Below are 18958 nucleotides of genomic sequence, written 5' to 3'. Positions count from 1 at the left end.
CATCACCTTAATGCTGCGCACTGCACAGCTTCTGAAACCTTCTCAAAGCGCCTCCGTGCTTCTTGTTACACGTTCATTTTTTGCATGGCACTTGCTTTTTATCACAGCAAGCACCAAAATCCAGCTTTGCAAAGAAATGATATCATTGAAAAGAATATAGAATAATCTAATGTTGGCAGATTTTACTATGTAAATTACACCTCAATAAAGCTTACTTTTAAGAAAAAAGGACAAACAAAACCAAATGTTGACAGGATGGAGAGCACTGGAAATTCTTATTCATTTCTGGAAAGGGTATTTAAAAAGTTCAACAGGTTGGAAAAAAATTTGGCGGCATCCACTGAGGGTCATACATACACAGTTATATGCTGTGGCCCAGAAACTGTACTTTTAGCTGTGCTATACCTTTGACCTGTGCTCTCCAATATGATAGGTACAAGCCACATGTAGCCACTGACCACTTGAAAGTTGCTAGGGCCACGGGTTGTAATGATAATACTTTGATGTAGTAGGTCTCCTAAAACATTAAAATAGATTAAACTAGAAAATTCAAAATTCCTTGTGACAGGTTTGAAAACTAATAAAGGGAAACGTCACTAAAATGAAGTCGGGAGACCAGAAGTGGGAGCTCTCATGGGGTACCACTCAAGTTCAAAGACAGGAAGTATCGTCCATTACAGACCCAAACAGAAGAAGCATCAATAGGAAAGAATCATCGATTACAGGCCCCAACAGAAAAACATGTACGTTGCATCTCCTGCAAGAAATCAGCAACTTGGCACTGAGAGACCGTCATCACCCTGAGCTTTCACTTTTCTCCAATGGACTTGGGTTCAAAACAAGCTGCCTCAGCTTCCTCCTCTTTCTCTGTAAAGTAAGGTTCCTTCCTGTCCTTTGTTTGTGGGACTTGCCTCCGGCTTTTGCTATAGCTTGCTTGTCCTGAATTGCAATTCTTCCGCTATTCCTGAATAAACCCTTTTTTGCTGGAAAAAACCAAAAAACAACCCCCCCAACTTTTATATATTTTTATATCTATAAATTTTTTACATTTATTTTGCTTATTTGATTTGGCTGTGTTGGGTCTTCGTTGCTGGGCGAGGGCTTTCTCTAGTTGCAGTGATTGGGGCCTACTCTTCATTGTGGTGGTTTCTCTTGTTGCGGAGCATGGGCTCTCGGCACGCAGGCGTCAGTAGTTGTGGCATGAGGGCTCAGTAGTTGTGACTCACGGGCTCTAGAGCGTAGGCTCAGTAGGTGTGGTGCACGGGCTTAGTTGCTCCACAACATGTGGGATCTTCCCGGACCAGGGCTGGAACGCGTGTCCCCTGCCTTGGCAGGAGGATTCTTAACCAATGTGCAACCAGGGAAGCCCACAAAAGTATTATTTTTATAGTCAACACTGGCATTATTCTGCTGGAATGGGGTGCCCTAGAAAAATGTGTATGTCCACCAAAAGTCATAAAAAAATGTTCGTACCATTTCAGAATATCCTCAACTGGAAACAACTGAAATGTCCAACAGTATGTAGAGTTATATTCTTACAAGGAATACACACAGAGACAAAGAACTGCGTGAAAAACAGGGTTACATTTTATAGACGTAATGTTGAGTGAAAGAAGTCAGAACTATACCCCTGCAGCCCCCCAAACCCAGTGCATGCCCTGTGATCCAATTTATGAGAAAGTAACAGGCAGAGAGGTTGGGAGGGGTATGTGTGTGATTACTCTGAGCTCTTGCATGGCAAGAGTCACGAGGAAGCCTTTTGTGTTCTGGTAATTTTCCATACCTTAGTTATGCAGGTTGCCTCATCAGTTATTCACGTTGGTGTACACTGTTAATGGTTTTGGGACTGTACACTCTTTGTACTTTATGCATATTATGCCTCATTGTTTAAAAGTTTAATGCCACTTGGTTATTGCTAAAGTGATGTTGATACTTTTTCTTCTGTTTTGTCCTGGGCTAGGAGGAAAAGTAAGTCCAAAGTAGTTACTGGGATATTTTTGTTGTCCTCAGATTTTTGGCTTCCCTTCGGTATCGGATCTCTGACTACTTACTTATATGCTGCTCACAACCATTACCCTAAGCTGACATTCCACTCTTAATACTGTGTCAAAGAGAGAAGCAAGTGTTCGTGATCAAACCTTGCTCTGTTAAGAATCAGTATGAGTCAAGGAGGGGGGAGGGTATATGAAATTGAGAAGTTCTGATGAGGAAAGTAGTTCCATTAGGCTTAAGTCACTCAGAGGTGCCAAAGGGAGGACACTGGCAGGTAGTACACAAAGAAAAGCCGCCACATTCATTTCACCACTAAACTCTGAAGAATTTTTGGAGCATCCACACATAGCCAAAATCGTTAACCTGATTAGTTCGGTACTTCACTAGATTAACCCGTCCAGACTAGGTGTTTGATGGCTTTCAGCTATCTGTTCCTCAAGGAAAGGGAAAACTCCCCTTTCTCATGCTGTGTGTGTGTGTGTGTGTGTGTGTGTGTGTGTTTCCTCTCTTCTCTTTTCTGGCTCTTTTATAAACCCTGTCTTTGTTTAATGACAACATGCTAATAACTGTTTCCCGTTTTTATTAGTAACCATGTGAGCTAACTCATTCAAAATCTCTTTACGACTTGAAGTAAGTCAGAAAGAGGAAAACAAATATCGTATATTAAGGCATATATGTGGAACCTAGAAAAATGGTTCAGATGAACCGGTTTGCAGGGCAGAAAGAGAGCCACGGTCGTAGAGAACAAACATATGGACACCAACACGGGGAAAGTGGCAGAGGGGTTCGTGGTGGTGGGATGAATTGGGAGATTGGGATTGACATATATACACTAATATGTATAAAATTACTAATAAGAACGTGCCGTATAAAACATAAACAAAATTCAAAAATAATCTCTTTACTACTAATGTTGAAGTATGATTTTTATATTGACATCCGTACACACTATATTGGTAGCTTTGAAATGTATTCTTGGGTGGAGACTGCCATGGAAAGGGAAAGTTTAGGCCTTAAATTGTTGGAAGATAGGTCCTTCTTAGTCTTTATTAAATAGACAGTTTCCAGTTAGTGTGTGTTTAACAAACGCATCGTCATTCTCTCTGCGTCTAACGTCGATGCTTCTCCAAAGGTCCTGTTTACTCTTTCTCTTCTTCTTCTTCATTTCATTAATTACTTTGTGGAGTTTTGTAGGCCTGCCTTCCAATCTTCTTTTCCTTTTGAAATCTTGGAGGTTGAACAAGGAAGCGATGCAAATCTCAGTGAAGTTTTCTCAGTTACCCGTGAGCATGGTGGCCAAGGCGAAGGGCTCTGGAGGCAAATTGCCTGGGTCTGAGTGCTGGCTGTCACTGTCACGGGGGTGAGACGCTGAAAAGGTTAGCTCAGCTTTTCAGCGCCTCAGTGTTCTCATCTGCAACAAGGGGTGGTAATGTCCTACACTGTCTTCCAGAGTTGTTATGTGGACTTAGTAAGTTATTCCACAGTAAAGCACTGAGGAACAGTGCTGGTCACTCAGTAAAGGTCGAGAAAGCTGGTATTATCGTTATTATGAAGTCTTTTATTTCCCCTTCTAACTGTACCACTGCTGACTTTCAACGTTCCCCAGAACAAACTGCGATTGTTTAAATGTTTAGCTGACCTCTTCTCCCTCATATTAGTGACCTGCATGTGGAAGATTGGTTGGTTTGGATGGTGATCTAACTGGTGACCTAAAGGCAGTGGGGGACTGGATCCAACTTCATCAGATTCTTGGACCTTGGGCAGGCATGACGATTGTTTAGCTCATGGTAGACAATCTCTTGCACATGTTCCTATAGCAAGAGCTTTTCACAGACAGTCAGACATACCTTAAGTATTATAAGAAATGTGCAAGTATGTACCAGTGACCTGTCTTTTGGGTTGTTGCTGTTTGAAGAAATCAAAGGAAGAAAATAGAATTTACCTGGGAGTTGTAGATTTCCTCCTTCAGTTATGACGGAGTGTTTGTAGCAAGCTAGCATTCACCCTGAAAACGACTAAGTCAAGTGTGGATTAAAGGAATTCTGTTTGAAGCCTTTGGAGAAATGCAGCTAGGACCCACAGGATCAGCTCCAGAGAGAGAGAAGCTCACTGGCACGAACCTAATTCTCTACCTTTTCCCCTTAGGCCCAAAGGGCACTTGCACGAATCCCCGGCTCCCGCGGCTTCTGGGAGCTGAGGAGTCAGCAGGGGCGACCCCTGCACTCGGGGGCATAGCTGTGGATCCGAGGACTCTGCGGTCGGTGTGGGAGCCCAAAGGCCGACTGTGGGAGGCTCGGGGGTCCTCCGTTCGGGGCAGGCTCGGAACCCTAAAACCAGGGCCTCTCGGAAGCCGCAGTCTCCTTGCCTGAGAGATCTTGGGGCTTCAAGGTTCATTCTTCAGTTTAAAAAGTTGGCGACTTTTTCAAGGATAGTGGTGGCAGGACCTACGGATTTCAGGGATGTGTCACCAAGCTGTCGCACCCGCCGTGTTTCCGTAGTGTAGCGGTTATCACGTTCGCCTCACACGCGAAAGGTCCCCGGTTCGAAACCGGGCGGAAACAAGCGTTCTTCCCTTCTGAGCTTTTTACCTTCGCATTCAAAAAACCCAAACGGGCGAAAGGCAGGGGGTGAGGCAGCGGGCGCAGCTGCATTTTCCATCCCCAAGGTACAGGGCAGGAGTTCCGTTGCTGCCTGAGAGCCTGCGCAGCACTAGGAGGCGGCCCTCCTTTCTCCGCTCTGAGTCACTGCGGAGTCCGGGCCACAGCCAGCTGAGCCAAGTGCGCAAAGGACAAGGCTGACTTCGGGTCCTTTTTACATCCGGAAATCCCCTCACCTCCTAAGCGGGAGCCGAAATCTCTTGCGTATGTTCACGCGAGTTATGTCTCTGGACACCAAGGAGTTCATCCCTGGCTTGGCTTCACACAACTTCATCCCCTCACACTTGGCTTTCCCCGACCTCGGCACACTTACGCAACAGTTTGCTTTGCGTGACGGAACAAAAGAGACCGAGCCCAACTGTGCACCGGGGACTCGAGCCAAAGACACGGAAATGAACAATGTCAGGCTCCACGGATTGAGCTGGTCGCGGAGGGGCAGGAGCCCGTACCGGTGCCGTTAACCAGGAGAGCCCCCAGAGCCAGGGCAGACAGCAGGAAGCGGACGGATCCGCCCATCACCTGCTGACATCCCAGTTGGCACCGGACTCAAGAGAAAACCGAGGTTCAGAAAGAGAGCATGACCTTGGCTCGGCAGCACCCAGCGCTGAAGTTAGACCAGGACGGACCTTGTGTCCTGTCTCAGAGCCCAAAGCGTCGCCCAAGACTGGAGAGGTGAAGGGTGATGAGCAGCCGGGCAAGGGCTGGGAGCCTTGCACAGCTGCATTCAGCCCTGGGCTTCCGGGAAATCTCCGTTCCTGCTCTCCGGGTCTCTGAAGTGTAATCTTTACTTTCACGATTTTCATCCGGAGACGCTAGGTCGGGGCTCCTCAGCGGTTCCCTGGTGGTCTAGTGGCTAGGATTCGGCGCTTTCACCGCTGCGGCCCGGGTTCGATTCCCGGTCAGGGAAGCCTCTCTTTTCTTTTTTCTTTTTTTTCCTTTCCCCCCCCCCCTCAGCGTCTCCACTGGCAGGAGTCTTCCTCCTCCTACCCCGCCCAGAGCTGTGTTTCACTTCAAGGTTCAGATGCAGAAGAGCTTCTGCACTGAGTCCACAAATACCGGGGAGTTCTGGCCTCAGGGTCCTTGACATCGCGCAGGCTGGAGGAGGTGAGATGTAATGAACAGCCTGGGCTGGCCAGCTCTCGCCTCGGCTCTTTTCTCCCTGCGTGTTACAAACCCGAAGACTTATTTACAGAGTTTTCATCCCAAGGGCATCGGGGACTCGAGTTCCAAAAATTCATTAAAAACCAAAACCAAAACCCTTTGGAACGTACAAAAACGTTGCAAGAGTAATAACATCGTGTATTCTATACGTAAGTGCACAGTAAACATTTTCCCACGTTGGGTTTCTCACTCTCTCTCCGTATAGAAGAATGGCGACACCACTTGAGAGTTCCTTGCAGACATCTCCACTCAAGGGTGCTCCTTTCGTTTGGCGTGTCTCTCAAAGCCAGCTTCTGCGGGACCTGTCCTCCAAGACCAGGGGAAGCCTTCGTCCTCGTGAGGAGGCGCCCTTGCCCTTTCAGGGACCTGAAATCCGTTCTCTTCAGGCTGTAGAGAAGCTTCAGGAGGAGTTTTATTCAGCTCCCCCCGAAGTGCAGGCCAGGCACGTTCTGTGCTAGTAGGAATCCCCCCGGGCCGGCTGCCCTCCGGTCTCCTTCCGGTTGCCTTGGCGGGCAGTGGGGTCTTGGGTCAGCCCGAGCGCTGGAACCGCCTACCTCGGGAAAGGCCCTTCAGGGAAGTGCAGCTGCCCCTTGGCTGTTGCCTGGATCTGTGTGCCCTGCAGGGAGCGTAAAGGGTTCTGACAGGACACAAAGGGGACGAATCCTTCCCTGTAGTGAGTGGGAGGATGAGAGGACCAGATGGGAAATGCGTCAAAGGGAGGGGGAGTATTCTCAAGTGCTTGTCAGAATTGTCTGCATGGGTGGCTGCCCTATGATAATAGTGCTTAGTGTTGTCTTTTCCCGACCTTGACCCAGTCACAGATCCAGTGTGATTAACTGCTCTAAACCTTCCGTTTTTCCGAGGCTTTGGAACTGGTACCATTTTCCTGCGCGAAAGGCGGCACATCCTGGGAATTAGTAAGTGTCTTCTCCACAGAGAGTCCAGGAGAGTCACGTGTCGCTGTCTCTGTGGCGCAATGGGTTAGCGCGTTCGGCTGTTAATCGAAAGGTTGGTGGTTCGAGCCCACCCAGGGACGGTGGGAGAGGTTTTAGAACCCATTCAGCGTTTTCCGTCTTGATTACCGTTCCCGGTGTTCCATGCTGATTATTACCTGGATATCTGCTCCCACAGAGTTTACCGAACTGCCTTCAGGGGTCCTATCCACCTCACGACTGCTGCCAGTCTTGGGCCACACTCCCCTTCCCAGCTCTATTGTCTGTCGTCTCTATTGGACTCTATACTTGCCTAACTTAAGGCCCCCTGAAAAAGATCGAGGAATCCATGGTCTGGTGGGATAAAGTCTTTATTCTGCCAAGGCTATAGACTTGGACAAGAAAGTCATATTTTATGTGTGTCCAACTTTTCACCTGTGAACGTTAGTAATTGTTCTGGGAATGATGTTATCAGTGAACTCATCATCATAATTCTCCTCTGCATTATATTTGATAAAGGCATTTCTTCCATGGTTGTGTATTATTTGGTTTCATGGTTTCACGATGACGAATATGCTGCAACCATCATTATTGGACGCACACCTCTGACCACTCGTGCAGGTGTTTCCATAGCGTAGAGAACTAGAAGTGCAAGTGCCACCTTTAGTGTTTCTATGCTTCTAATGTTGGTAAATCCTTCAAATTTTCCTTCCACAGAAGTGGGACGGAATCCTATTCCATTTTATTTTCCAGTCTTTCAATGTCCCTTTCTTCATTTACTTGCCAACACAGCAACCTTTCTGTACATCTCTCTATGATAGTCTAACTAATAAAGGGAGCGGTGCCCTCCCGACATAACTAAGGGGAAGGACAGCAGAGGGACGTTGTGGGCATTACACAGAGATATTCCATTGCATATGTTTGAAAGCTAAACATTCAATATTTTTAAAATCCTCCAATAACTGTCATTGTTTTCTCTGCTGACCTAAGTCAACAGGGTCCAGAGAAGACTGCCCAGAATGACCTCTTTGATAACGTCCTGCCAAGCAACTTATCCAAAGAGAAGAATCTCGCTGATCCCAGAGGTTTTTTCCTTCTCCCCTTTTCTCTTTTATTTATAAATTTTGGTTATACTTTTAATTTGATGACAACAATCTAATGCCTGTCCTTCCTCCTATAAAATGGGGAATTAGCATGGGAATAAGTGTTTCTATGTTATTCCTTGACAGTGTTTTGTTTGTTTGTTATTTGGCTGTGACTATAAAAATTAGCCCATCTAAGACACACCGTGGGAGCCAACAGAATCCTGCCCCCCCACACACAGGTTCCTGCTTCAGACCTGGACCCTTAGAGTTATTAGCTCATGTTTGCTCTGTTCTGTTAAGTCTCATGTGCAGAAATTGAGCATTTTGGCTTTTTCATATTGTGTGGTTACTGGACAAGGATTTTCTCTCTCTCTCTCTCCCTCTCATTTGTGCATCACTAATTTCTCCTCTCAGTGTGGGATTGTGGTTTTAATTTTAGGAAGTGAACTTCTGGGGATAATCCCTGTTGGGTGGCGGTTGACAGGGATCTATTCCCTGTTAGGTAGAAGATGACAGCTACTCCGGACCATGAGTCTTTTTTCTCTGATGCTTGTCCTGAGGATTCTGCTATTTCCTGGTCTGTGACACCGCAGCAGTGAGAAGCTGTCCAGCTCTTGTCTTTCCGCTATTTGGTGAAAAACCACGTGGGCCCAGTCAATCCTTGTCAATAAGTGCAAAAGTGTAGTAGCTACAATAAGGATGATCTTAATATGCAATGGTTCCCTCATAAGGAACTCAACATTATTAAGGGGTTATTATAGGAAGAATATTGAATTTTTAGCATGGAATAGGCAGCTTTCCTTCATTGGTATACTCAAGTTTCTAAATAACTGAAAAAATGCAAACAAATGTCCTCTAGGGATTGCTTAAATCAGACTACAGAAAGCAGAGGAAAGACATTTATATCATTAGAAACAAGCAGCAAAGTCAGCAACGTGAGCACTTGTGACAGCCCTACAAGTCAAGATTTAAACCTTCCAGAACTGTAAGTCAGTCCGGTCCTTAATACAGATGGATGAGGAGCAATGACTTCATGCACAGATACATACCCTGGAGACTCAATAGCATATCACAGAAGTACTCCGATTTTCATTAATGAGCTTCCTTCAAGGACCTAATGTGGCTCACGTATTTCATTTTCTTCCCCTCACTGTCAATTGCTGGTAACACATGTCGTTGCCTCTGCTTTCACCTTAAATAATGCCCACTAGTTTGATGAATGTTTTTCCCTTTAAATATATTTTCTCAGAAACAAAACAATATACTTTCTCTCTTGGGAGAGAATAGACAAATCAGGCCTCTAAAAATTTAAATTAATTAAAAACTAATTCCCCAGGTAATTTCGGGAAAGTAATAATCACTTATATAAATTCAAAATAAGAAACTTAAGAATTTCTGGGAAAAATGCCTTACGACTTATGCTTTCAATGTGGTATTTATATAAGGAAACATTTTGTTATTGAATTGGTGACAAGGAACAATAACTGATTTAGCTGTAGATTAAATTAATGGTCTTGATTACTTGGAACAACAGTGAGAAATGAAATGAAATTGATTACAAAGATGACCCTTAATACTTCTAAGCAATTCAAATAATTTATACATTTTATATATAATGACATTTAAAATGTTTATGTCATGTGGTGTGTTTTTATCGAGGTTACTCAGAAAACTTACATTGGTTTAATAGTTTCAATCTAAAAATGACTATATATTTTTTTTCAGATTATCTTATAATGTAGAAAATAATGGTGGTATAGTATTCTGGTATGTAAGTCTTGGCTTTATTTTGGCTTGAACATCTGAGTTAAGTTGAACCTCCCCAATTTCCTATACTGGTTGTACCGGTTAAATAAGCAAACATATCCAGTAAGATTTCAACGTCTAAACATTTAAATTTATGTGTTGAAGTGTATTAAATATACTAGTCAAGTACATTAAATATACTAATATCTTTAAAGAGGAATGAATACTTGTAATTCTAGAAAGCAGACGACTCCATTATTCCACTTACAATTTTTGGTAAATATTTTTAGGTGTCTTCTAATATGTGAATTCATATATACCAATATATGATTCCAACATTCTCATGTTCCAACACGTGTCAGCTTGAATTACAAGTTCAAGATCCAGAGTTAACTTTAATCCTTTGACTAACATTAAATCGATTTAATTAACGAATCATCTTTGGTTGCCTGCAAATTCTCTCTGTCTTTGTCCTTCCCGTTTGCCCTAATTGCCTGATAGGTTGGCTGACAACAGCGCTTTTGTTGGGGAATGCTGTCGTTTTCTGTGTTCACATATATTTCTATATTTTGTAGGTTTGTGGCTGGTGCTGTGGCTATTCTTATGTGTTCCCTTGACAAAAGTTCAGTAGAGCGGCTTGCGTTTTCAGTGCTCTGACACGTCAGAATCATCACCTTAATGCTGCGCACTGCACAGCTTCTGAAACCTTCTCAAAGCGCCTACTTGCTTCTTGTTACACATTCATTTTTTGCATGGCACTTGCTTTTTATCACATCCAGCACCAAAATCCAGCTTTGCAAAGAAATGATATCATTGAAAAGAATGTAGAATAATCTAATGTTGGCAGATTTTACTATGTAAATTACACCTCAATAAAGCTTACTTTTAAGAAAAAAGGACAAACAAAACCAAATGTTGACAGGATGGAGAGCACTGGAAATACTTATTCATTTCTTGAAAGGGTACAAAAAAGTTCAACAGGTTGGAGAAAAATTTGGCAGCATCCACTGAGGGTCATAAATACACAGTTATATGCTGTGGCCCAGAAATCGTACTTTTAGCTGTGCTATACCTTTGACCTGTGCTCTCCAATATGATAGGTACAAGCCACATGTAGCTACTGAACTCTTGAAAGTTGCTAGGGCCACTGGTTGTAATCATAATATTTTGATATTGTAAGTCTCCTAAAACATTAAAATAGATTAAACTAGAAAATTCAAAATTCCTTGTGACAGGTGTGAAAACTAATAAAGGGAAACGTCTCTAAAATGAAGTCGGGAGACCAGAAGTGGGAGCTCTCATGGTGTACCACTCAAGTTCAAAGACAGGAAGTATTGTCCATTACAGACCCAAACAGAAGAAGCATCAATAGGTATGAATCATCGATTACAGGCCCCAGCAGAAAAACACGTACGTTGCATCTCCTGCAAGAAATCAGCAACTTGGCAATGAGAAACCCTCATCACCCTGAAGTTTCACTTTTCTCCAATGGACTTGGCTTCAAAACAAGCTCCCTCAGCTTCCTCCTCTTTCTCTGTAAAGTAAGTTTCCTTCCTGTCCTTTGTTTTTGGGACTTACCTAAGGCTTTTGCTATAGCTTGCTTGTCCTGAATTGCAATTCTTCTGCTATTCCTGAATAAAGACTTTTTGCTGGAAAAAAACAAAAATCAAAAATCCGCCATCTCTTATATATTTTTATATTTATATATTTTTTACATTTATTTTGCTATTTGTTTTTGGCTGCATTGGGTCTCCGTTGCTGGGCGAGGACCTCCTCTATTTGCAGTGATTGGGGCCTACTCTTCATTGTGGTGGCTTCTCTTGTTGCGGAGCATGGGCTCTCGGCACGCAGGCATCAGTAGTTGTGGCATGAGGGCTCAGTAGTTGTGGCATGAGGGCTCTAGAGCCTAGGCTCAGTATTTGGGGTGCACGGGCTTAGTTGCTCCACAACATGTGGGATCTTCCCGGACCAGGGCTTGACCCTGTGTCCCCTGACTTGGCAGGCGGATTCTTAACCAAAGCGCAACCAGGGAAGCCCCCAAAAGTATTATTTTTAAAGTCAACACTGGCATTATTCTGCTGGAATGGGGTGCCCTAGAAAAATGTGTATGTCCACCAAAAGTCATAAAAAAATGTTCGTACCATTTCAGAATATCCTCAACTGGAAACAACTGAAATATCCAACAGTAGAAATCTATGTAGAGTTATATTCTTACAAGGAATACACACAGAGACAAAGAACTACGGGAAAAATAGGGTTAAATTTCACAGATGTAATGTTGAGTGACAAAAGTCATACCTATGCCCCTCCCGCCCTCCAAACCCAGTGCATGCCCTGTGATCCAATTTATGAGAAAGTAACAGGAAGAGAGGTTGGGAGGGGTATGTGTGTGATTACTCTGAGCTCTTGCATGGCAAGAGTCATGAGGAGGCCTTTTGTGGTCTGGTAATTATCCATAGCTTAGTTATTCAGGTTGCTTCATCAGTTATTCATGTTGGTGTACACTGGTAATTGTTTTGGGACTGTACACTCTTTGTACTTTATGCATATTATACCTCATTTTTTAAAAGTTTAATGCCAGTTGCTTATTGTTAAAGTGATGTTGATACTTTTTCTTCTGCTTTGTCCTGGGCTAGGAGGAAAAGTAAGTTCAAAGTAGTTACAGGGATATTTTTGTTGTCCTCAGATTTTTGGCTTCCCTTAAATATCGGATATGTGACTACTTACTTATATGCTGCTCACAACCATTACCCTAAGCTGCCATTCCACTGTTAATACTGTGTCAAAGAGAGAAGCAAGTGTTCATGATCAAGTCTTGCTCTGTTAAGAATCAATATGAGTCAAGGAGGAGGGAGGGTATATGAAATTGAGAAATTCTAATGAGGAAAGTAGTTCAATTAGGCTTAAGTAACTCAGAGGTGCCAAAGGGTGGACACTGGCAGGTACTACACAAAGAAAAGCCGCCACATTCATTTCATCACTAAACTCTGAAGAATTTTTGGAGCATCCACACATAGCCAAAAGCGTTTACCTGATTAGTCATCTTCACCAGATTTACCTATCTGGACTAGCTGTTTGATGGCTTTCAGCTTATTTGTTTACCAAGGGTTCTTGGCCTTTCTTAATCAGTAGAAATTGAAAACAGGCCGGACAAGGAATTCAGTCAAGGCTTTACTTTGGTCCCTGACGTAGGAAAACAAATAACAGGTTCCCTTGCTTGCTACTGAGGTGGGGGCGGGGGGCAGTGACCAGCTGTTTCCTTATATGGGGCCAGGATAGGGGTGGGTTCCGGGGTTGGGTTGGGCGGTGGCTTAGGTTTGCCCATCCATTTGGTGGTGTTGTGTGCAGGGGTCATGTGCAGTACCCTATTTTTGCTACCAGCTCTTCAGAGATGGCAGTTAGGTTTTTGGTCTTTTTGTATCTTTTTGTTCATAATTCTTCCCAACGGAGCATGCACGCAGTTATTTTTAGTCTCATATAGTTTCTTTGTATTTTGTTGAAGGAGGAGACATTTTGATCTCGAGGAGATAGCAGCCAGTGGTGGCTTGAATTGAGATCTTTGTTTCCTGCTCAGGAATTGAACGTGGGTGGCCTGGGTGAAAAGCAGGAATCCTAGCCACCAGTCCACAACGTGCAAGGTCTAGAAGCAAAGTTGCCCTGGCTCTTGCCCCTATTGAAAAATGAATTTTTCAAGGAGGCAAAAACTGTAAAAACAGGTTCAAAGTTTATTATTAGAGCCACAGCACAAGTGGGAGGGCACACAGAGAAACAGTTTAAGACGGAAGCAAGGCAGAGATACACACCCGGAGATAAAGTGTGTGGCCATCCTCCCTAATGAGGAACAGCGCACCAGAGAGGCGGTTCAAATCACTTATATAGCGCATTTCTTCTGGGCCTTTGTTTACCTTTAGCCAATTATCTTGATTCTTTTTCACACCTAACCTGTCCTAGTGCCCTTCCCGACATGCGTGTGCATCTTTTTGCCAAGATAGATTCTGGACCAGAGGCCTACGGGGAGGTTGACATCACCTATTATGGGGTGGCTCCCTCCCTCCCTTTTGACCCCAGAGGAACCTTTCTGAGCATGTATAGTTTGGGAGCTCTCCTTGACCTCAAGAATAAGAAATATGTGGTTTCTTTATATTGTATCCAGGTAGCACTCAGCTCCACCTTGCTGCTATTAGCTTTACCTTGGAGTATCTTTCCACAGGGGACGGATTCCAACTGCTCAGCCTGGGGCCCAGCTATCTTCTGCCCCAGTTTGTCCAGGTGCAAACACTGCAGGAAAGGTCCCAGCCTGTCTCAGTAAGACAGAGGGTAGTAGACAGATGTTAAAATCTGTTCGAAGATAGAATCAAAACAACACCTGAGGGCTTCCCTGGTGGCGCAGTGGTTGAGAGTCCGCCTGCCGATGCAGGGGACGCGAGTTCGTGCCCCGGCCCGGGAGGATCCCGTATGCCGCGGAGCGGCTGGGCCCGTGAGCCATGGCCGCTGGGCCTGCGTGTCCGGAGCCTGTGCTCCGCAACGGGAGAGGCCACAACAGTGAGAGGCCCACGTAACACACACACACACACACACACAAACACCTGAAAATGGAAATAAAATGAATGAAATTTCCGATGAATGAAATTGAACTTTCAAGATGGAATAGAGTTCACCGCCAGTCATAATGGTTAATGCGTTTTACTAGACGTACACACAATAGTACATCACAAAGACAACCGGATTTGAAAGGAACCGGTTTCCCCTGGACTGCTAAATGTTCTCTATTCTACGCATTGAAAGCCGTTACAGTTCCAAAAAGGTGCTCAGGCTTCAGCAGGCCGCCAGACAGGTGCTCGGCAGGACAGAGGTGAAGCAGCCAGCCACGCGCGCACGGCCCCAACGGGTGGGGGCGGGTGGGAGGAAAAGAGCGAGCGGTCGACGTCACTTCCCGCAGAGGGCGCCCGCCCTCTGGTAGGCTTGGCTGGACGGCGTGGGAGGAGGGAGGCGCGGAGTAGGGCGGGGCGTGGGCTGGAGGGGAGCGGTAATTCCCGTTGGCTTGACGGATGGGGCGTGTCGTATGTAGATATCTCAGCGCAGGGTCTGCTGGTTCGTGATGTGGTGGTGAAAGACGACATGATCTCCCGTGGTGTGGGAGCGAATCTAGGGCTGTTGGTTGCAAGTGCATGGATCAGCTGTGTGGAAGGGGCAGGAAGGCTCGAGGCTGCGGGTAGGAAAGTGACCGTGTGTGTACAGTATAGGACGTCTGAGGGTGTGTGAGAGCAGAAGAACCAGAAGTTCATACTTACGGGTAGAAACAACAGTATGATTTCGAAGGTGGTGTTTTTCAGACGAGGTTTATTTATTGTTTGGTTTGTGCTGATCCTTGCAGTTTTCTCAAATGTAGGAAGCTCGAGTGCATAATTTCTTGTAGCGGGGGACTGCTTTCGCGCTTTCCCCAAATTTTTTTCGTGTGCTAACAACAGAAATGTTTCCAGTGGTGTTGACGTTAGTACAGTGTTTTTTCAAGGAGCTTTTAACGGTAGAAATCAGCCGGTTTATAGAAAGCAGTCGGAGTATCTGCGTGCAGTGTACATATATACATTACTACTGTTTTTCACAAATACAAGTTCTTCCTATTTCCGTAGAAGAAAGGTTGTTTCTTGTTGACTGCCTGAGGAGCCGTATATGCGGTTGTTAGCGTGGGTGGGAGACAAATTTTGTGTTCCACTTGCGGCAGGTCGTTGAAAAACCGGGAGTCGTAAGTTAAGGGTTTCCGTTGTTGAAATTTCTCTGCAGGTCTCTGCGGGTGTCTTTGCGAAGTTTCTGGAAGGCATTAGCGCCCACAGATCTATGGTAATGTAATTAGCGCGGCGTGGAAACTCAAAAAACGTTCTCTTCCGTATGCCAAGTTTTTTGTTTTTCTTTGCAGTTTCGCTGTGCTAACTTATTTCACCTTAAAATTTAGGAAGTTTCAGTGCTTTAAGTTTCCGTCTGGGAAGTCTTGTTTCTAAAGACACAGACTTGCGTGAGGTCAGTTGCAAGGAAGTTTCTCCAGGATCCTGAGCAGATGCTTCTGTAATTCAATGAACAAATGAAATTCTCAAGGAAGGAAAAACTGGAATTCTTGTCCGTTTGTCACTACTTCCAATGTCCAAACTCTAAAAATAGGAGTGTTCTGTTACCGCTGTTTGCCGAAAACAGTGTTGTTACTGCTGTTTGTCAAAAAGCTAAATGTCTTGCTGGGTTAAGCATCCAGAAGCGGTAAAAGGAAATGTGGGAGCTGCAGGTTGCTGAAAGCCGGCCTGTTATCAGCGGACAAATTACATATGTGAGAGCAGAAAAACTCTGCCGACTACTGACTTTCTCAAGGTTTAAATGAATGTGGTAGCCACTTACATTTTCGCTTACCAAATCTCAGCTAATGTCGTCCTATAGCCGAAATTAACCCAGAACTATGCAAAAAATGGAGTTCTGGAATTTTTTTTTCTAGCTTAGCAATATTGACACGTATCTACCACAATCTACGTTTTCTGTACTTGACACCCATATATAGAGAAAGATATCTATATCTTTTCCTCTTTCTTCTTTAGAAACCATTCTTAACTTTTAAACAAAGCCAATAACGAAATCATGCTTATCTCAAACAGTGAAAACATGCCAGCCTTTCCACAGAAAAGGATAAAGTTTGTCTTTGTTTTTCATTCTTATAGCAGAGTCACATTTTTTTTTACCTTAGATATGCTGTAACAAATACTGGAATTAAAAGTTAACTCCTAGCAACAGATTTTGTTAGCTGGTAGTGGGATGAAAGAGGAAAAGAGAAAAACATTGGTTGATACATGTAAAACTATTAGTATTATAGTAAGGGAATATTCATACCTGTTATGGGCCTCATTTCTGCAACTGTCACTGGTATATATAACAACTGTCTTCTTCGCTCCTATCAACAAATAAAATTCAGCCAGATAAATTTGAAGATCTAGTTGGCTTTATTTAACGATTTAGGGACTGCTGTCATATCAGGGGCAGAGTTGTTCTCTGCTGTTGACTGTTTGGGCACCACTAGTGATTGTAGCTAGATTAGCCATGATGAGTGGCTAATCAGAACCCATATTGCTGAACCATACATAAAATGCAACCCTGCTTTAAAGTCAGCTAAATCCAACATCTGAGACTTCTTCTTGGAGTTGGTTTCTTTTAACTGCTTTGTTTTCCTTTTCAAAAATATGTATTGAATGGGTCACATTTTTCTGTTTCTTTGCATGTTTAGTATTTTTTATAGTGTACTGGACACTTTGAATGATACAATGTAGAGACTCTGGATTCTGATATCTTCAAAGAGTATCAACTTTTGTACTAAGCACTTTGATTACTGGTCAGTGACCTTGAACTTGTGTAGGACTGGATTAATGGTTTGTTTCTCAGTAGATCTGAGAAAAGTCCAAGGCCCTCTTTGGTGTGACTCAACGTCCAAACCCTGCTAATCTTGTCAGGTCTTGGTTTTATCCTTTTTTAGGGAGGATCAAGAGTAGGCCTCACACTAGGTTGTCGTCTTTACTCCTAAAGCAGCCTTTCTGGAGTATCAACTGGATGCTCAGGGTGGTAAAGAGTCTTTAACAAAGCCTGAATTCCAATGTTGCCAGCAGAGACTTCTAAGATCTCTGTTCTGTTTTCCTTCCTGTAGCATCTGTTGTCCGGTAAGCCTTGGTAGTAACTCTCCACACATGAGCAGCCCAGCACTCAGCAAAGACTGGCAGGAGACCCAGTATGGGTTTTCTGAAAACTAGCCTGTAAACTGTCTTCTTTCTGGTTCTCTGCAGATTCCAGTTGCTTCAGCTGTCCTCTGATATCTACCTTAGCTCGGTGTGAACACCTTGCTCTGCTGGGATTCCAGCTTGCTATACCACCATCAGGTCATTTCCGCAACCCTCTCTCAGGCAATCACAGTCTTGCACTGCCTCTGTCCAGTGTCTATAACAGGTGCTTCACATATTTTGTCCATTTTTATGGTTGTTTACGGCAAGAAGACTAAACTGGTGGCATTACTCTACTATAGCTGTAGGTGGAAGTCCTGGATTCTTTTCAGTGCCTTTAAAATTAAGGTTTAATCACATGCATTACTGATGTCTAAATAATTTGAACACTGTTTTCCATGTTTAAAATGACCTGGTCCAAGGATTTTGTTTTTACTTTATTAACAAGTGCAACTAAACCAATCTAGGCTTGCTGGATTCACTTTCAGCATGGTGACCCCCCCAGCACCACAAGGACATCTGGGCTGAGGATCCTGTTCTTTGGCTGTATTCCAATGCTTTGACTATATGCCACTCCAAAGTATGCCAATTTGGCATAAGAATTATTTTGAGCTAAAGGCATTTGGAAAACAGCAAGTACAATCATTCTTATCACCAGAGACAGGAAGTCAAGGCCGAGAGAAATCCACACAAACAGACTTTGTTAAAATAACTCGTATCTTCCTTTGGTCTTCCAATGTGTTTTACTTTTCCATAATCACCTCTCTTTGTTCAACCTAGTATATAAATACTTAGGCCTAGCCACTTCTTTGGGTTTTCATTTTCCTATTGGAGCTCCCATGTACATGTGAAAATCTGGATGTTTTCCTCCTCTTAATCTGTCTTATGTCAATCTAATTCTCAGGCCCAGCTGGAGACCCTAAGAGGGTTGAGGTGAAGTTTGCCTCCCCTACAGACTGTCCTAGGACCACAAAAGAAAGGATTAGTAAAAGACTATCTGTAAGGGGCCAGAACTGGTCCTGGTAGAGGGGACTTGGTGTAGGCTTGGTAGACCTAATAGGAAATGCTACAATTCCCAGAATCAGATCGGTGGAAGGGTGAGAGGCTACCTTAAAAGACAATGGTTGCCTAGGGAAGCCCGGAGAGACCAGCTGTCATATAACTGGGGACCAGTGAATAAATTTCTCCTTTGAATCCATCTCTTTCCTTCTCTTTCCTCTTCCTCCTCCCAGTTCTGCCGTTCTTCCGAGTCTTCCTTCCCATTTCTACCCTGCCTGTGTTTAGGCTGCACCCGGGGCCTGTGTCTTCATCCCACCAATGTCTCTCTCCATATGTTTGGGTTTTTAATCTTTCTTCTACCAAGAACTCCTTTGATGATCTGCTGAAACCTGCGCACCCTTCTCAGAATAATGAATTTTTTATTAAAAAATATATTTATCGAACATCTCCTATTTATATCCACTATTCTATGCCCTGGGGTGAGAATAATGAATTTTAATATGTTGAATCAAATACAGTTTTCTTTGTGAGGCTTCCCCGGTCTGATAGAATGAGCAAGAAGGCTGAGCTTACACAACCAACCTCCCATGCCTCGACCCAAGATGACCCTAGAGTTGAGGTGGTGAAAAATAAGAGATCTTGGGTTC

The sequence above is a fragment of the Hyperoodon ampullatus genome (assembly GCF_949752795.1).
Source record: "Hyperoodon ampullatus genome assembly, chromosome: 2".
NCBI lineage: Eukaryota > Metazoa > Chordata > Mammalia > Artiodactyla > Ziphiidae > Hyperoodon > Hyperoodon ampullatus.
The sequence above is the reverse complement of the archived record's forward strand: the minus strand, read 5'-3'. Positions refer to the sequence as shown.